Below are 13,824 nucleotides of genomic sequence, written 5' to 3'. Positions count from 1 at the left end.
TCCGTCAAAGATCCTTTCCTGAGAGGAATTGCTGTCGGCGCTTTGGAGCCGGCCATGGCACTTTCATTGAGGCAAGGACTCCTGATGTAAGTGCGGAGAATCTCCGCTTTTGCATTTGGGCATTTTCACTCCATGCAAAGCCCTTTTCAGTGAAAGGTTGTTGTCAATACACCATTCTATCACATTTTCAATCTCCCTCTTACAGGTTATGTGTTGACTCATTTCCCCTTTTGAAACAACCCACTACTGTGATATCATAAACAAATTTGTATATTGTGTTGCACTGAACCACACAACCTTCCACCAAGTGACAGAGAACTGGCTGAAAATATCTGCAGCAACAATGGCTTGGTGCTGTTAGTCATATGCAGTATAAACGTGGCAGAAAATGTGTTGGAAGTGTGTTCAAATTCAAAATCATCATCACATGTTCCAGACCAGTACTTCAGTGCAACATCAAGGAACTGACGAAGATGAGTCATTTCCTCCTTTAGTTGAAATTCAAGCAGATGTGGGACATCTGGAATCTGAAGGAAATTCTGACCAGAACTTGACCTTCATTCATTCAACCTGAATCATTAAAAAACGATAATTTGGTCATGATCTCAATGCTGTTTATGGGATCTTACTTTGTGCAAAATGACTGCTGTATTTCCAACAATTCGACTGTGGTCACACTTCAAAACAAATTCATTGGCTGAAAAGTGTTTAGGAATTATTTCATTTGTGATGAGCATTTATATTATCCTTCCATTTAAGAAAAATCTTTACAATAGAGTAGCAATGGAAAGAGTATTACTCTTAATTGGAGATAAAGGACATTCGAAAATACCTGAAATTGACATTATCGACAAGGCATTTTATTTACTATTAGATGCTTCTAAGTGAAAGGCAAAGTGTTTATTAAGCAGTTCATTGATCAGTTTGTGTCATATAAAATTGAACTTTTTTTGCTTTGAAGTACAGATGATGGGAAAATGATTTAGCATCAGCATGAAGATTGTAATGGTGTAAGCAATGATAACATGATTTGATGATAACTTACCAATTATTGTGTCTGCATGTTTTCATGGGGAGTGAACCTGCATCAGAAATAAAAGAAACAAACTTTCACTTGTTCAAAGTTCAGATTTATTGTCAGAGTACATACATCACATTCAACTGAGATTCATTTCCCTGCTGGCCAGACAGAATTTCTACTTATTGGTAATATGCACGGTACTAAAGAAAAAGGATACACAGACAGAGGAAGGCAAAGAAAGAAATGTAAACAAATTGCAGTGCAGAAAACATATATTCATTCATAAATAATGTGGAAAGTAAGGGCCCTAAACTGAACCTCTGAGGTTGTTGTTTAGGAGTCAATGAGTGGAGGGATAGCAACTGTTCCTGAAGCTGGCGGCACAAGTTTTCTGGCACGTGCACTTCTTTCCTGATGGCAGCAATAAGAATAGAGCATGCCCTGGATGCTGTGGATCCTTGTTGATTGCTGGTGCTCTCCAACGGCAATGTTCTATGTAGATTTTCTTGAGGGTGGGCAGAATTTTGCCTGTGATGCACTGGGCTGTGTCCACTACTTTTTTTCAGAGCTTTCCACTCAGACATATTGGTGCTGCCATACCAGTCTGTGATAGCGTGTCAGCCCACTCTCCACTACACATTTTCATTGATTCTGTTTCTCATTGTCCTGAGTCTTTCCAATTTACTGTTCATCGTCTGAAAATTCACAAGCACAACATCATTTGCACTGAGTTTTTCTCCATTTCAGAACCAGATTGACTTAAATACAATAGGCAAGGCCCCATGTTGTATATGACTGCAGACACAGGACTTCCATTAATGATAGCTCCTTTGTATTGTGATTAGTTATTGGGGGAGTTAAACTCTGAATGGTTTAGAGGTGATTAGTCCTAGAGATGATTATCAGTGATTTTAGATTTAAAATATTCAGTCTTCTGTGACAAAGGTCTTCCATCACCCTGATGACACCCTCTTCTAACTGCTACCTTCAGGAGCCAACAGGGGAAAGGAGGTGACTTTTACAAAGGGGTGGGCCTTATCCATATAATTGGGGACCCATTGGGCATAATAGGAGAAAAACCCCAGGGACCTTTTCAGGGGCTTGAGGCTGTGAGGAAGTAGGAGCTCCAACAGGGGTGCATGCAGTTGGGATCGTGGCTAATAATTCCGTTCTCCAAGATGCAGCCGAATGTATGTATGGAATACACATTTACCTTTGTTGAGGTTAAGGCTTTTGGCAGACTGGAGGAATTTATAGAGGTTGGCGTCATGGTCCTGCAGATCATGGCCGCAGACAGTGACATTGTCGAGGTAGGGAAATGTGGCCAGCAATTTGTGCTTTTCCACCATTCGATCCATCTCCCTATGGAAGACAGAGATTCCATTGGTGAACCTGAAGGGGATGCTCAGAAAGTGATAGAGGCAGTCATCTGCCTCAAACACGGTGTACTGGCAGTCCTCCGGGCAGATAGGGAGCTGGTGGTGTGTCGTCTTTAAGTTAATGGTAGAAAAATGCCCGATATTGGGCGATTCGGTTTACAATGTCGGCTGTACGGGGGAGAGGGTAGGCGTCAATTTGCGTGTGTCTGTTAATAACCATTCAGTGTTTTTCCCCACTCTTAACCACCACTACCTGAGCTCTCCAGGGGCTGGTACTGGGTTCGATGATCCCCTTGGTCATGAGCCATCTCACCTCTGATTTGATAAAGACCATGTGTCTTCCCCCCCCCCCCCACCCCCACTATATTGCCTGATCTTGATGGTGATGGGGTTGCAGTCGTCGGTGAGGTTGGTGAACAGAGTGGGTGGGGAAAGAATAAAGAAATCCGGAGGATGGAGAGCCAACAGGTTGTGCATGATGGGTGAATGGCAAATTGCAGGTTGGACATGTTCAGAGGGGAGATTGGTTACAGATCATGGGTTGGGGGGGATTGGGCCTGTCATATTTTATGGTGATGCTCTTAGATGGCACTGAAAGTCCAACCCCAGTAGTGCAGGCGTGCAGAGCTGTGGCATCACAAGGAGTTTAAAATTTTTGTACTCTGCACTGTGAATGGTCAGCATCGCTACGCAGCTGCCACGGATCTCTGCTGAGTGGGACTTAGAGGCCATGGAGACTCTGTAACTCACTGGTCTCACTGTGAGGGTGTAGCGCTGCACCATTTTAGGGTAGGTGAAGCTCTCCATGCTCCCACTATCGAACATGCAGCTCGTCTTGTGCCCATTTACCTCGATGTTCGTCATTGACCTGGTGAGCTGATGATGGCTGCTTTGGTTGAGCATGACTGAAGCCACAGTAGTGTTGCTGTCTGATCCCTGTACTGGCTCATGGATTGGTAAGATGGTGGCGGCCCCCATGGTGCTTACGCGCTGCTGTTGTTCATTGGAAGTGACATCATCTGAGATGGCAGTGGCCCCCCATTGCCTGCACATGGTACTGCTTGGGTCAGAAGGCTGCTTTGATTGCATACCTTTGCATAGTTTCCCTTCTTCCTGTAGCCGGAACAGACCGCATCCTTCCTAGGGTGCTTCTGCTTTCCACAATCCGATGGCTCCTTGCAGCTACTTGAGCATCTGGGATCAGCTCCTCCATATACACTTCTGCTGATAAGGCTTTGTACCCGCAGGCCCGTCTGAGGTCTCGCTGGACTTGAAGGTAATCATCAATCGACTTCCCAGGTTCCTGCTTATGCATGGCTAAGTCATGCCTGGTGTAGACTTCATTCACCTGGGCCAGGTACTTGCCTTTCAGAATGTCAATTGCATCGTTAAATGTCTCGCAGTGTCTGACCATTGGGTAAACCATGCGAATAGTAAGTGCAGCTTGTCTGTGTCAGATTGGATGATTGCGATTGGTACAATTGGAAGAGGCAGGCCAGCCATACACATACAAACAATACTAACAGTGGTTCCACCACAATATGATTGTAGCTTTTATTTAATAAAGTACCTTCCTAGCTGCAGCCATCAAGAATTTAGCTGGATTTGTATGTTGTACTTGTGTATATGAATACTTATTATCATTTTGGCAACGTGATGAAGGTAGGGTTGGATTCTACTGTTTACCCTGTTCTCGTAAACCTTGTAGCAAGAACTAATTCACAATTTTACTGCAAGTCCCCACTAGTAGAATTGAGGGTCACAATGAGATGGTTTTCACATTTGCTTTTCACCTGCTGTGATTGATTTCAGCAAAATTCCTTTTGTAACTGGACTCTTGTGCAGGGACCAGTTTTGATAACCATCCTCCCACATCATGGTATCGGCAGCCTTTGAAATTGGCTGGACCAAGTCATGATGAGAACCTTTCCAAGTTCATTGTGAGACACGCTGTACTTAACACTTGTAACTTTGTAATGTATCATCCATTCAGATTGTGATGGTCAGGAATGTGCTTCCTGAAGAGTGGTTAAGATAAGTTTCCATGGCGACATTTGGAGACATTATGAGTTCAACCAATGAGGGAAGAGAAAAGGAATGGGATTCATGGTGCAGATTATTCGAAGAACAATGGGCCAAGCAGGTTACTTTTGTATGATTTTCCCCCTTCTCCCCCTTTTATTCTGGGATTTTAATTGAAGGAAAGATAGAGGGCTAAGAAACTAAATATCTATTATCGTGCATGGAGATTTTACATTTTATACAAAGCATGTTCATAGAGATGAACCAGTATGATGGGGCTCATAGTGTGACATTTTTGTACATCTTTCTGTGGGCCGATTCCTGGCTATTTGCCATGCTGCATTTCTGTCAAACATTTCCATTCTGGTGTAGTAGAATGGCAAATTGATATAAAAATGCTGCATTTTTCTTGGCTTCGTTAAAATTCTCCTGTATATTTCTCCTTATAGGGCATCAGTTATTGTTTCCTACCAGTGTGTATGTTGGCATGCCATGAGCAATGGGATTGGGGTGTCAGAAATGTTCACAGCCGAGCTGGCCTTGTAGTACTGACTGGAGCACGGTTGTTTTCTGGTTTCTAGCTCTTTTTTGTAATGTGGTTTCATGATCAACACCAAGTATGTTGCCTAAGTGTTCATTAATTAAATGCCAATATTTGACAGTCTGCAAGCTGGTTGATTACAGTTGGCAGCACAGCATAATTGCTTGCTTTTTCTCTTGATGGCCATGTATTTACCCTCTGACCAGGATCATATGGTATAACTGTGAAGAAATTGTTTTCAAAAAAGTCCAAATCCATTGAAGTCCCACAAAGCAGGACTTTTAATTTGTATTAGAAAATGTCGTCATCAATCTCAAGTATGCTGCAGTTTTGAATTTACAAAAATTCTGCAGTCCTTTGGCTAAAGCAGCTCTAAACAGGCCCTTCAGCCCAGCAAAACATATATTCTGCGATCTACGATTAGTCACAGGCATCCATTCGCAATAGCAATCCTCTGCCCCCAAAAGCCAAGCCATTTTCAGCAAATTGCCCTGGATCCGATGGGCTTTCATTTTTTGGACTATTGTCCCATGTGGGATCTCCTCGAAGGCGTGATTGAAGTCCATGTGGCAAAATCAGCTAATTGCTCTCAATGACACATACAGTCACCTCTGTAAAAAAAAAAATAACCAGTCAGGATTTCTCCTGGACAAAGTCATATTTATTTTTGCTTTGTTAATTCCTGCCTCTGTAAGTGCAGGTTAATTCTGACTGTCAGAATTTATTTTTCCAATAATTTGCTTGCAAATATTGTTGGACCCACTAGCTTTATGATTATCTTAGTCATACCTGCTGCCCCTCTTGAATGATGAGGCAATTTTTGCTACCCTCCCATCATCTGTGCTTCACCTGTGGCAAGAGAGTTTGCAAACTTTTGTCTGAAATGTTATTTCCTGTTCCTTTAAATTTTTCTAACAGAAGGAGCATTTCTGTCTCTGTAGTGAAGCAATCTTTAAAAATCCAGGAGATCCACATGGAAATTTAGAAGCTAATAGTTAACTCTCATCTGGACCACAAAGTGCTGGACATTTAGAGCATCAGGAAGCACTTAGAGCATTTACATGAATCATCTTAATGCAGCAAATACAGAGAATTGAAGAAAAAAAGCAACTCTTTGTTAATAACTAGAAATAAAAGTTTGGAGGCCTTCATGATGGGGTGAAGTAAAAGAAAAAGGACTTATACTTTTATAACCGCATGGTTAGTGCAGCAGTTACCGCAATGCTGTTACGGAGCCAGTGATCAGGACCGGGTTTCTGTCTGTAAGGACTTGGTACATTCTTCCCGTGACCATGTGAGTTTTCCCTGGGAGCTCCAGTTTCTTCCCACCGTTCAAAGTGTACTGGGGGTTGTGGGTCAATTGGGTGCAATTGGACGGCACGGGTTCCTGGCACGAAAGGGCCTGTTTCCATACTGTCTACCTAAATTTAAATTTAAAAGTATTTTGTGATTTCAGGACCTTCCAAAGACCTTTCCAACCAGTATATACATCTGAAGTGTCGTAATTGTTGAAATTCATGCATCTTCATGGGAGGTGTCATGGAATGAGTTGATGATATGATGTTATAGAGGAGTTGATCAGACCATCCGAGAGGGATCGTTCCCTTTGGAATGCTGAAGTGCGTGCACTGAAGGAAATGGAGATAGAGAGTGGTAACCTGCCTAAATAACTATCGACCAGTGGCCCTCATAGCAACAGTAATGAAATTCCCCGAGAGGCTGATGTTGAAACATATCGGCTCTTGTCTGAGCAGCAACATGGATCCGTTCCAATTTGCCTACAGTAGCAACAGTGTTGCACTATCAGACTTCTACACGGCAGACTCAATCAGAGACTCTTTTAAAGTCTCTTACTTTGCACATTATTTATTACTGAACATTTATGTTTTTCTGTATTGCAGTCATTTCTTTATTTTGTATGCATATAATTTCTCTTGAGTTCAGTTTACAATTACCAACATGAAGAAATTCTGGCCGGCCTACAGGAAAAGAATCACAGCATTGTATGTGATGTTATGTATGTACTCTGACAATAAATTTGAACTTTGCTACATGGGGGTGGGGGGGGTGGGTGGTGGTGTGGGGTGACTCAAGGTTCAGGGAAGAAAGGTAGGAGTAAGAGTAGGATTGCTGGATTTGGAGCAGATCTATTTGAGAAGCTAATGAAGAAAATTGGCAAATGAAATTGGCTTTGTAGGAAGTGGAGTGGGTGAATTGTTGTCAGAATTGCTGGAGACCTGACCTTCATCTGTTTGACATCCTTGGCCCAGGATTTCCTACCCACTAAAGCAGTGGTTCTCAACCTTTTTCTTTCCACTCACATACTAATTTAAGTAATCCCAATGCCATTAGTGCTCTGTGATTAGTAAGGGATTGCTTCAGGTGGTATGTGAGTGGGAAGGGAAGGTTGAGAATCACTGCTCTCGACCCAATTGTTACTAAAATAATTTGCTTGAGAAAAATTGTCATTGGCCCATTACCCTTGGAGTTATGAAACCATGCACATAACAAGTCAATTAGGTACGATTAAAACAGTGGTTTTTAAACTTTTTCTTTCCACCCACATACCACCTTAAACAATCCCTTACTAATCACAGAGCACTGATGGCATAGGGAATACTTAAAGTGGTATGTGAGTGGAAAGAAAAATGTTGAAAACCACTGCTCTAAACCTTCCCTTTCACTCTTTCTGCTCCTGACCTCTTCACCTTCCTCTAAATTGCTTAAACAATCCTAATGTTTTCCACCTCCAGTAAAAGGTCAGGAACCTGAGGGGTTAACTTTGGGTCTTGTTGCGTAGATGCTGCCTCATCTCTGGGATGTTTTGTGTTTTTTATGTCACCTGAGCAAATCTCGTCTCATCACCATGTCCTTCTGGAGCAAGTGATGGATTGTTTGATGTTTGTTTTTGCTTTCCATTAATGAAGGTTTTTTTTAAAATTCCATTCCCATAAAATACACTGTCCCTTGACTTGTGCCAATATTCCAGTATTTCCATTGATTTACATCTGAAGAACAAGTACTTGGTTCCAGTGCACTGGGGGCAGACAGTAAAATATCCCTTTCACTGCTCAAATGATTCATAAATGTGGTTGAGAAAATGCTTGAAGTAGATCCGATTGTGGATTGGTGGAATCACAGCAATGCTTCTGAAACAGACATCTGATGTTGCGAGATGAAGTTGAATCATTATTTTTACCATATTAAATGTGAATTGAGCTGAGCTGGAATTCAACTTTGCTTAGTTGTGTCTCTAACCAGCGCTAGAAATATTTTATCAAATTAATTGAAGGTAAATTGAAGGTGGAGAGATGAATGCTTCAACCTTTTGGTTGCCCAAGTTGATGATAGATTAGTCAGAATAGAGTGTATGACTCCAACTTGACAGACATAGGAGAGATCTGTCATGATACTGGCCTTGCTTTTTCAAGGAATGGAATAAACCTGAAACGTAGGCTCCAGACCAAAAAAAAACACCATTCCCTGCAAGTAGAAGAATAGATGCTGCAGATTTGGAGGCTTCCTTAAAGGACACCAGACTTTAATCAGCATCATCTTCTTCAGGATTAATTAGTACACATGCCTAGATAGTCCCCAAAGGTGATAACAATGAAGAAAGAATGAATAAGAAATGGGCAACTCTCTGGTTATTTACACACACCAGAAAAGGAGTCTTCTTAGTGATCTTTCAGCTGAGGTCTGGAAGGTCATGATGAGCAGGTGATGGTTTAACAAGTGTTCCGAGCTCTTAAGCTCATCACTTGATTTGCCAATGTTTCCAGTTCCTAGAGATAAGAAAATGGAGGAAATAGCACAATGTACACGAGATGCTTAGTGAACAGATTTCACATGCCAGTAAGTGAGGATGAAGGAGCACAACCTTCCCAGGTTCAGTTTGGAAGCATTAGCACAAGTTCCTGCCTTTCCACTGGCACAGAATACATCCCTGGAACAAAGCTTACAGACCTTCACTGATGATTGAAATGGACTTGTGTTCACTCTTAACTCTATCGTCCTCAATACATGTTTTGAGTAAGCTTTATGTAGAAGGAACTACCAAACATAACCTTTCTTTGGAACTAAATATTTTTTTTTTTGCTTTCAGGTGGTGTTGGTTTTTCATGAAGTGTTTGAGTTGTTATGTTTCTTTTTTAAAATCAAAACTCAGTCTTTAAAAAAAGAAGTTCAAGATTTCACCAGGCCAAGCGACCCTGGCGAGATAACTTGTAAATTTATGCTCCATTTCAAAGGACGTTGAAGTATTTGCAAGTTGTTGACATGTCAGATCAATGTAAAATTAGCAAAACTGTTGCTTTCAAGACAGCATGTTAGGGTCAGTGTGGTGGAGAGGAGATCACCTCACTGTCTAAACTTGTTGTTTTCTTAAATGAACATTCAAGTCCTTCATAATTAACTATGCAGCAAATACCTGGCTACTTGCCAGTTATACCAGTGTTGGGGATCTGACAAACAGTAAGGAGATCTGACAAACAGCCCACCAGGTCCATGCTAGCTCCCAGCAAAGCAATCCATTTTCTTTTTTTCATTGTAACCTAGTCTCTCTCATTTCAACTCTTCGTCTCTCCCACCTTGATTCTTCAAGGGTTCCTTTTATTATCATGTAATAATACATTAAAAATGTAATATATCTGTTATGGTATAAGGTGTGTCTGCTGGAAGGCAGAAATTTCTATCATGCAGCTGAAGCAAGTATAATGTAAAGTTAGATTCTTGGCACATCTTGGGATGTGGGAGAAAACTCACCTACCTGAGGAAACACACAGATTGAATGTGCAAATTGAACATAGACTGTGCCAGTATCAGGGACCCATGTTTGGAACTTTGAAATAGCAACACAAATTGTACCAAAGTTCATAGATAGGCCAACAGTTTTGACAAATGGTTTGTATCAAAGAATGGTGGTGAGGAAATGTGATGTTTACTCTATGGTAGAGTAAACTTGCATTGGGTTTTATGAGCATGGATCTTTAAATTTAAATTTAGACATACATCACGGTAATAGGCCATGTTGGCCCATGAGGCTGTGCTGCCCAATTTACACCCCATTAATCTACACTCCTGGTACATTTTGAGTAAACCAGAGCCCACTGAGAAAACCCACAAAGATATAGGGAGAATATAAAAACTCCTTACAGACAGTGTGGGATTTGAACCCTGGTCTGGTCCTCATCGCTGATGCTGTGAAGGTGTGGTCCTAACCACTATGCCAAATGTGCCGTCCTTTGAAGGGGGTAGTGGAGAACCATAGAGGTCATGTGGAATCTTTTATGAAACTCCATGCTATGAATAAAGTTCAGCTCTGGACACAAAATGTGAGAAAGAATGTGACTGTCATGGGATGGTACAACATATTTTCAAGAAATATTCCCGAGTTGAGGAATTTTAGTCTGATGGTTAGGTAAGAGGAGTATCAATTGATCTCCCTTCAGCAAAGGAAATGAAAGAGCAGTTTAATAAAGGCATGCAAAATTCTGATGAGTTTAGATGAGGTAGATAAAAGAAAGACTGTTCCTATTAACTTGATGAAAACAAGGGCATAATTTTGATGAAGATGAGAGATAAATAAGAAACATGTTGACAAAACAAGTGGTGATAATCTACAACTTGACTGCCTTTGAAATGGAGAGAAGAGCAGACGACGATGATGTCCCAAGAGATGGAGCTGGCAAAGTTGGAGTGAGCTTTGTGCACAAAGTTTCTGCTGAATGCCTACAGAAGGAGATGCAGGGAAACAAGAGGTTCCAGATGACCTGACCAGAAGAACAGCCATGAAGGGCTGCTCCTTTGCCAGTATGGTCAGCTTCCAGCGAATCATGAGGGAAAGTTTAACGAGCTAGCCTGCATTGTTGATGCTAAGGGTACATCACAAGGTGGTAGTGATGGACAGCACAGAAATATTTTTATTGATTTTTAATAAAGAACTTGTACAATTTGATAAATGATTATGGATAGCTACACAGAATTGATAAAATATTCAGTATATCAAAAATGTGTTGTAAATTGTATCCATAATTAATATTCCAAGTACTGTATATTTTTAATATAAAAAGTTAATAACAAAAAATTTAAAAAGACAAGAACAAAGAGGAAAAAAGGAACAAATAGAAAAACAAAGAATAAAAAAATAAAAGGAGAAAAACTCAAGACCCTGTCTAACAACGATGGCAAGATTTTAGTAATAAAAAAATAAAAATATGAAAAAGAACGTGGAAAAGATGCGAGTCAGACAATTTAATTACATTAGAGTAAAATTAGAAAGTAAGAAAATGATTCATAAATGACCCCCACAGCATCCAAAATCTGATATCTGAACACAAATTTCAAAGAAAGGGCAGGTTGAGACTAAATGCTGATTTCATGTAGAAACTGTTATGCATACGTGTTGTGTTTCAGTATCAAAGAGGGTCTTGACCTGGAATGTTGACTGACTGTTTCTTTCCATGAATGTTGCCTGACCCCCAAGCATCATTTTATAGTTACTGATATGGAAATAGCTCAGGCCAGCAGAAAAAATGTATTTCTGGGTTGTTTGTGATGTCATGTGTATACTCTGACAATAAATTTAAGTTTTGACCTGCTGAGTCCCCCCAGCTTCTCGTTGTTCACACAAAATCTGAATTTTTGTTTCTCTCTCACTTTTCTTTCTCAATTAAAAAATTGGACATACGCAAGTGTAAGCGCATTTAAGAAGAAGCTCATGTGAACAGGAGTGTGAAAGGAGGTGCTGCTCTGATTGGATGAAACAAATCTGAGAGGAGGCTTAGGTAGGACATAAATATTAGTACAGACTATTGTAATTAAATAGTCTTTACCAGTGCTTGTGAAGTCTTCATAGTAACTAATCATTCTGCCCAATACTGCCATTTATGATCAACTTGATTCTCCTCTAACTTAAAGTCCTTCTACTAAACTTCTCACTTTTTTCCTTCATTCCTTTCCTCATTTATTTATTATGATTCTCCATGAATACATTGCTTTGTCTAGGAAATAGGTGTCACAAGACTCACACCACCATTATTCAGGTACAGCTGCTACCTCCCTACCGTTAGAGTTCTAACCAACAAACTCAATCAAGGACTCATTTAAGGACTCTTACTTGTACACTCTATTGATTAAAAAAAAATATTCTCTCTGTATTGCACAATCACTTTGTTTACATTTGTTACCTGTTTACAGTTTATTTGTTTACATTTATATGCTGTGTACAGTTTTGTTTGCACTACCATTAAGTGGTAATTCTACCCCACCTGCGGAAAAAAGAATCTCAGGGCTGTATAAAATGTATGTACTCAGACAATAAATCTGAAATCTGCTCTTTCTTTGTCTTGCGTCCACATGCTTCGAATTTTGAATTCTTGATATTCTAATGGAAATAAAAACCTTTAAGGAGTTGAAGCACATTTTGTTCTCAGGCTTCAGTCCACTTGGGTTGTGAATGTTTCCTGAAGATATTAAGAGAATTGATGGATCAGGATCTCCCCCTTCTGAATCGATGCTGATTCTTAATTAGAATATGTTGGAGAGAAGACTCTTGAGTTTAGATAATTCTCTTTCTTTGTGTGGCATTGAATTAAAGTTAACAGAACCATAAATGTTTCTGACAGTCTGTCATTCTTAATATGGACACCAAGTCTATGTTTCCAATCTATTGTTTCCTTCTTGATATCCATTGAATCCTTCAAAATAGTTGACAGCATGTTATCAAATCTTTCTCACCTCTTTATATTCTCTGCCATGAATTTTAAATATCTTTATTCATTTATTGATTTCTGAGGTTCCTTTTAAATTTGTCCATGGTGTGTATCTCATTTATAATATTGATTTTACTGGGTGTTCTTTTTATGAAGAGTCCACATGCAAATGGCTTCCCCTGGGAAAGGTTTGGAGCCGTTCAGTATATTTATTCATTATTCTGTCTACCCACTTGATTCACCTCAGCAGCATGTACTTTCAAGGTCATTCTGCCCTCTGGCATATTTAACATGCTTCTATCTTTATTTATTTCATTGACTTTTCTCTTTTTTCTTTGCATGATTTGTGCAGCTTCTGATCTCACTTCAAATTTGTTAATCCATGTGTTACAAGCCCAGAGGACTCCAAAACGCATCAGCAATAGATATTCACCAGACAAATGGTTACTTAAACAAAAGTTACTTTTAATTATCTTTAAACATGAAAACAGGATCAAAATTTAACTTATCACTATTAACTAACTTAACTTAACCCCCTTCTAATTCTAAGCACACGTGTATATAATGTGTGAGTAAGTTGAGAGAAGTTATTTGATTCACAGTCCAATCTCACTTCTTATCCTCCAAGTTTACTGGTTGCAGGCAATTTTTATACTGTTCACAGAATTTAACATTTATGAAGTTCACCAGGCTTTGTTGCTTGAAAGGTAAATGGTTACCGCTCAGGAAGGTTCTTGTCGGTTTTCTGAAAGAGATTTGTTTCTGGCACAACTGATTCCTTTTAATCAGCCACTCCAGTGTCTTGCTGAAGAAACTTTCCCCATCAGGGTTTTCCAGATGATAACCTCTTTCTTTTTGTTTCTCTTATTTCAAGTGAAACATTAGGCAGCCAGTTCTCTCCCCTTATATGAACCACAAGGGCTTTGACCAGGCTGAACTAAGCATTCTAAACCTGTCTTCCAAACTGGGTTTTTCCACAAGCTTGCCAGCTTGTCCTGTTCCAGTCCCAGCTGTGGTTGACTGTAAAACTGCAGAACTGATCTCTCTTTCTCTCTCTCTCTCTCTCTTGCTTTTTCAGAGAAAAGCCTGTTTGACTCCCTTTCTGCTTGCAAAACCACATGATTCTTAGAACAGCAAACTGCACTTCCA

The 13,824-nt window shown here is 40.1% G+C and overlaps 1 protein-coding gene and 2 long non-coding RNA genes across 4 annotated transcripts in view; 2 read left to right on the top strand and 1 right to left on the bottom strand.

The window, feature by feature from the left end:
• LOC138763184 (metabotropic glutamate receptor 7-like) overlaps positions 1-13,824 on the top strand; it is a 583,408-nt gene that overhangs the window by 28,082 nt on the left and 541,502 nt on the right. The window lies entirely within an intron of this gene.
• On the bottom strand, positions 5,217-11,449 carry LOC138763187 (uncharacterized). The gene is made up of 2 exons (XR_011357369.1): positions 11,364-11,449; positions 5,217-5,574 (listed from the first exon to the last, which is right to left on the bottom strand). It is a non-coding gene; the product is annotated as an uncharacterized lncRNA (long non-coding RNA).
• Positions 11,565-13,824, top strand: part of LOC138763186 (uncharacterized) — a 38,322-nt gene continuing 36,062 nt past the window's right edge. For both annotated transcript variants that reach the window (XR_011357368.1, XR_011357367.1), the window contains exon 1: positions 11,565-11,748. This is a non-coding gene — a long non-coding RNA (uncharacterized lncRNA). The remainder of the gene's footprint in view (positions 11,749-13,824) is intronic.

Source organism: Narcine bancroftii, chromosome 5, assembly GCF_036971445.1.
Source record: "Narcine bancroftii isolate sNarBan1 chromosome 5, sNarBan1.hap1, whole genome shotgun sequence".
NCBI lineage: Eukaryota > Metazoa > Chordata > Chondrichthyes > Torpediniformes > Narcinidae > Narcine > Narcine bancroftii.
This window is presented reverse-complemented; position numbering and strand designations above follow the sequence as displayed.